This window comes from Amblyomma mixtum, chromosome 4 (genome assembly GCF_055824585.1).
Source record: "Amblyomma mixtum isolate Tamu chromosome 4, ASM5582458v1, whole genome shotgun sequence".
Lineage (NCBI taxonomy): Eukaryota > Metazoa > Arthropoda > Arachnida > Ixodida > Ixodidae > Amblyomma > Amblyomma mixtum.
In genome coordinates this window covers 117743393-117750001 of record NC_143015.1, presented here as the reverse complement: position 1 = coordinate 117750001, position 6609 = coordinate 117743393, and positions in this window count along the sequence as shown.

The following is a 6609-nucleotide window of genomic DNA, read 5'->3' as shown; positions in this document are numbered from 1 at the left end:
CTACATAGTTCCCCACGATATCGATGGCACGCTGGAGTCTCTCTTCGATTTTAGCATCACTGCCCTCGGCGGTCCACAAGGCGATATCGTCAGCATAGAGGCTGTGGTGGAGTTGCGGGATCTGCGCTAATTGGTGTGGAAGTTTCAACATTGCAACGCTGAAGAGAAAGGGTGACAGGACCGATCCCTGCGGGGTGCCCTTGTTGCCGAGGGGGAAGTCACGCGATTGGAGACCTCCTACTTGGAAATGCGCCTTTCTACCTGAGAGAAAGTCGCGGATATAGTTGAAGGTGCGGGCTCCCACCCCGAGTTCATGAAGGTTCTCCAAGATCGCATCATGTCTGACATTGTCAATGCCTTTTCCAGGTTGAGTCCAAGAATTATTCTGGTGTCCCGCGTTTTTGCCTCAATAATCTGATGTTTGAGCTGAAGCATTACATCCTGCGTAGAAAGTTTTGGACGAAATCCAATCATCGTTTTGGGGTACAGCTCGTTCTCCTCCATAAACCGGTTGAGACGGGTATGAACTACGTGCTCCATGAGCTTACCTACACAAGACGTGAGCGAAATTGGCCTGAGGTTCTCAAGGCTGAGTGCCTTCCCGGGTTTTGGAATGAGAATGATTTCTGCCGTTTTCCATATTTGTGGGATTGAGCCCTCCGACCAGCATTTCTGCATATACTCAGTTAGTGGTTGTAGCGACTCTTCATCTAGGTTGCGGAGGATCTTGCTGGATACTGCATCTGGGCCAGAGGCGGATTTACTGTTTAGCCTGGCAATCTCTGACCTAACCTCATCCACACTAATTGGGGAATCGAGCTGCGTGTTTTCCCGACGAGCATATTATGGGAAGGCTTGGATAGGAGCATTGGCAATATATCTGTCTTTAAGTTCAAGGAAAAGGTCCTCTGGTGTGCCTGCGTATGCATGCACAAGCTTTTGCAGGTTCTGCCTCTGGGTGGTTCTGCCACCTGCAGGGTCAAGTAGATGACGGAGCAAGTTCCAAGTCTTAGAGACTCCCATATTGCGATCCATGCGGTTGCATATGTCCTCCCAGTTTTGCTGAGTAAGTTTGATCGCATGATCCTCGATCTCCTTGTTTAGCCTAGCTATTCTTCTGCGCAGATTGCGGTTCCACCGCTGTCGTTTGAGTCGGTTCTCGAGTCCTCTCTTTGCCTCCCACAGGTGAAGAAGCCCGCTATCCGCAATCTCCAGGTAGTCAGCCTGCCCTAACGTACGGGTGGCTGCCTTGGCATCTTTACAAAGATCCTGTGCCCAGACATCTATCTCTAGTATATCGGGGGTATCAGCTTCTCGGGCGGCTCTTTTAGCGCGGAACATGTCCCAATCGACAAGGGTGAGAGCTCGAGCGTTACGACGTTTGGGGCCAGTTCAGGTCACTATTTCTAATATGTAGTGATCGCTGCCGAAATTTTGTTGTGTTTATCCATGTTCGAGTGCCCTAATTTTTAGCAAAAGTCAGATCGGGAGTCGTATCCCTGGAAACACTGTTACCGCAGCGGGTGGGGAATACTGGGTCTGTGAGAAGAGTCAACCGACACTGTTGTGCGGTGAGCCACAATTTTCGACCTTTAATGTGCTCCTGCGGGTACCCCCAAGCCGGGTGTTGGACATTAAAGTCTCCCGTGAAAATGACAGGGTGATTGCCTGCAAGTTTCAGGGTCGCCTGAAAGAGCGGCCCAAAGCTTGCTTTCCGTAACTTTGGGCTGCTATAGACATTCCGCACAAACAGACTGTGGTCCGGTTTCCTAGGCGGAATTAATTCGACTAGCACGTGTGTGACATTTGTGACTGGGGTATCGGGCTGGACCACCGTAATATTTCGTTTGACGAGAGTCGTGACTCCAAGCGTTTCACCCCCCGATGAAAAGGATTGATATCCAGCTAGCTTGCTGTTGGTTTGTGTCTCTTGTAGTGTGATTAAGTCCGGTCCGTCCCTATTGGGGAGGAATTGTTGGAGTACAGCTCGTTTGCGGCTAAATCCTCGGCAGTTCCACTGCCAGATGGTGTAGTTTGGTTGCGACGCCATATTGTGCTAGCCTGATAGCGCTTCAGAAGAAGCGGATTTGCGAATTTTGAGGGAAAAGAGCCTACTCTCTGCTTCCTGCTGCCAGCTGCCTAAGTTAAGTAATTCCTGCCGGTGTGTGCATAATTCTTCCATGATGGAAGTCATTGTAAGCTGCATTTGAATGAGGGTGTTGTTAGTCTGCGTTTGCGCTTCTTTAATTTTGTGAATACTGTCGGCTAGTTTTTGGTCTTCGGAGAGGGAAGCGCCCGCTTTTCGCTTAGGCAGAGGCGCCCGCGTTGATTCAACATGCATGTCCGCTCCGTTGGAGGTAGAGGGAGTAGGGTTATTGGCGCCACCGGTCATAGGCGGTGACCCAGTCTGCATGTGTTGCTGTTTTAGAGCGGCATTTTCTTTCTTTAGTTCCTCGACCGCGCGAAGTAATTTTCCTACCAGCACTTTCAGGTCTGCTAGCTCAGAGGGGTTGAGTTAGATTTCTGGGAGGCTTTATCTGCCCAGCCTACCTTTTGCGTGCCGACGGCGTCCTGGTTCAAACCGGGCTTCCGTGGCTGGTGTGAAGGAGTCCTGGATTTTGAGGCGGACCGGCCTCTCTGTTCCAGTCGTGGAAAGGAGCTGGATCGATGTATATAGTTCGTCCGCCCCCTGCTTTTGGAGCGGCTGCGTCGCTCCTTAGACAGCGGCGTCTCTTGGCTATGCTGGGTCAGAAGTTGGCGTTCCTGTTCCCAGCGGCGTTTGCTCACAATGTATGGAGTGCGGTAGATCTCGCGGCATTTGTTGCTGCCCAGCTCATGGCCCTTACCGCATAAGGCTCATTTATGCTCACAGGTATGCGTCTCAGGAGGGTTGGCCATGCCGCATCTACGGCAGCGAGCGCTTTTCGGGTCCGGGCAAACGTCTCTGCGATGTCCGAGTTGTCCGCACAAAGAACACATTTCGCACTTTTTTATGCGAAGCGTATTACTAGAGCTACACTACAGCCCGTCGAGCGCGGCGGTGGAGCTACCATTGACCTTTAGCGTGACCACGAGACAACATGACGTCACAGCAGAGGAGAGATGGGCTGCCGGCTCGCGCGGTCGGCCGCGGCGGTGGAGGCTCCACATCAGAGGCGCGGCGGCTGACCACGTGACAACATGACGTCACAGCCGAGGAGAGATGGGCTGCCGGCTCGCGTGGTCGGCCGCGGCGGTGGAGGCTCCACATCAGAGGCGCTGCAGCTGACCACGTGACGCTACAGCAGCGGTATAAAGCTGAGCTTGCCTCGCTCTCCGGGCACTTACGAGGCGGCCAGGTGTTCGGATGCCGCCTAGAAGCAGGGCTGATTTGAACGAGAAGCGAAAGCTTCAGCGTGCCACAGAGACCGATGAAGAGCGGGATGAACGTCTGGCTAAGCGGCGTGCTCAATATGCGGCTCGGCGACAACGTTCTACAACAACTGAAGAACAAAGCGAGGAACTTTACCAAGCTTCACCATCAATATGCTTCGCATCTGAATAGGCTTAACCTTAGCTAAGCCTCAGCCATTTTTTGTACAGGCAGCAACGAATCATACCACCGCCGAAGCTGATCCAACGGGGAACTCGCTCACCGTTGAAGAGAATGAGGACCGTCTGCGACTGCGCACCCATGCGCCGGACACCACATATTGGAGGATTTCTGGGATGCTGAAGGTTCGCTAAGATCACAGCGTCCGATAGATGTTTGGGAACGCCTTGGATCACTCCTTTACCACTGCCGTCGGGCGTGGCGACATATGAGGCGATGGCGATCTTGTTCTAGCCGTAGGTGAGCTCCTGGATGCTTAGGTAGCGTTCCACTCGCGCCGCGGAATGGGCGGCCACCAGTATGGTGTGTTGCTTGAAGTTGAGCAACATGCAGTCTTCAGAAGATTCCGCCAAGGTTACACCCGCGGCGTCACGAATGAGTTGAAAGATGCCAAGTTGGCCACAGCTCTCGAGTATACGGAGGCCGCCCGATGGCCGGAGTATCACCTTGGTTAGGCCCTTGGGTAGGCGAGGTAGGTTCGACGCCAGGGGAACGATAGAATTAGAGATAGATGGACAACCCGTAAGAAGGACAAATAAGCTTCGCATCTTGGGAATGTGGCTGCAGGAGAAAGGCAAACGGGACCATACCACCCAGCTCTTGGAACACTCCACGAAACAGATATGCAGGATGTTAAGCCGGATTACGAACAAGAGAAAAGGGGTGAAGGAGCGAGATGCGTTACGGATCACTTCTGCGCTCATCATACCGAGGATGACGTACGCGCTTCCGTACCTACAACCTAACAAAGGGGAAAAGAACAAAATGGAAACATGCATCAGAAGGGCGTATAAGCAAGCCTTAGGCGTCATGACCTGCGCCTCGACAGAGAAGCTGATGAACATGGGGGTGTACGGCACCTATGATGAGCACAGCGAAACCATGCTCAGATTTCAAATGGAAAGACTTAAAAGAACAGCCGCTGGCCGCGCACTACTGATCAAGCTAGGATACCCGGCAGAAGACGAGGGCGAAGACAAGACCGACATTGACAGCCAAATTAGGAGCACTTTCTTGGTTAAACCAGTGCCCAGAAACATGGACCCGAGGAACCACGAAGGAAGACGGGCGCCGAGATCATTGGAGTTGGACAGGTTCCTAAAGAAGAAACAGATGGTTCTGTATGTTGACGCGTCCAAGTACAGAACGAAGGAAAACGCTAGGGCGGTAGCAGTAGTGAACGCCAATGGGAATATAGTTAGTGGTGCATCAGTGCGCACAAGGACAACACAAGCATCGGAAGAGATCGCCATAGCTCTAGCCCTGACTGAAGCCAATCGGCAGGGACTGAGTTACTGGATAGCCACGAATTCTCAGGCTGCAGCAAGGGCGTACAGAGATGGAAGGATCGGCCGAAAAGCCGCGAGTATCTTCTTCGAACAAAAACAACACAGACATGGATCAAACAACACAAACATTCAACACACCATCATTTGGGTCCCTGACACTGGGGTTGAGGGAAATCTCATGGCAGACACCGTTGTCCGAGGGTTCACGAACCGGAGGGCGGGTTTGCCGGTGGAACCCTTCAGCACGCCAGAATCTTACGAGGATGCAATGAAGGCGTTGTTGGGAGCGCGCAAGAAGTACTCGGCTCCGGCGGATATCCTCGACAGAGAGCAGGCCACCACGCTCAGACGACTACAAACATACACCTACCCAAGCAGAGCCATGTATCACAAAATGTGGCCGAACAGATACGCGAAAGAGTGTGTGTGGTGTGGGGGCTACGCCACAACGTACCACGCCACCTGGGGCTGCGAAAAAAGCCCTTTACTACCAAAGGTAAATAGCCCTAGTCTAGAGCAGTGGGAGGCCATCCTGGCTGACTCCGACCCGAGCACTCAGCTTATGCTGGTGACGAGGGCCAAGGCAGCGGCGGAGGCCAACGGTATCCTGGACCAGGGAAGACCGACCACTGTAGCTCCACATCTATCTATCCCCGTCCCCCTACTCCCTAACTCTTCCTTTCGAAAAAATAAATAAATAAATAAATGTTTTTACTACTACTACTCGACGCCACCGACTGTCGAGCAAGTCGTCGGCCAAGCTTTTTCGCAGAGGAGTCGGCAGATTGCCGCATGCTGCCCTGTCCCTGGGCGCGATCGGTTCCATTTTGTGCCGCGGGGTCATTCCTTTGGCGTTCGTGACCGGATCGTTGAGATTCACCGACGGTGAACCAACCATATTGGTGCGAAACTTCTTCGGGGGCTATATCGGTCCCCTCCACGGTGACTGCCATATCCAATGTTGGGCGAAGATCCCACTCAGAAAATGCGGCAAAGCCCCGTCAGAGCGGGGTCGCTAGGCCTGGCTTAGGCCTAGCGGGCCGTGCGTACCGGCGAGAGCCGAAACGCAGAAAAGACCGCACAAACAGGCAAAAAGGGACTTGCCGATGCGTTCGACGGCGTTATCCGAGCTTCAAAGACCAGAGAAGGAGGAAAAGGAAATTGCACGGGCCTGCCTACTGGCTCCAGCCGAGCCACCACCGCTGCCACGTGCAGATAGAGGAGAGTTAGATAGAGGAAAGAGTGAAAGAAAACAAAAGACGCGCGTCGCAGCAACAACCGCGTCCGCCGAGCGGACGCTGGCTGACAAAACAGATAAGCGGCCGCAGCCGCGATTCGTCACCAGCTGTTGTTTTTGTTGTTGTGACTGAGAGAATTAGGAAAAGGAAATTGCACGGGCCTGCCTACTGGCTCGAGCCCAGCCACCACCGCTGCCGCGTGCAGATAGAGGAGAATTGAAAGATCAGAGGAGAGAGAAAAAGAAAAGACGCACGTCGCAGCAAAAACCGCGTCCGCCGAAGCGGACGCTGCTGAAAAAATTTGGCTGTGGCTTAGCTTGGTTAAGCCCGGTAATTGCGAAAGCAATATCCGTACCTACGCCATGGTTCAGCTGGTAGTGTAGATGGTGGTGGTGCTTGTGGTTACACTTGTGGTGATGCATCGGTTATACAATCCAATCCAATCCAATTCAATCTAATCTAATCTAATCTAATCTAATTTAATTTAATT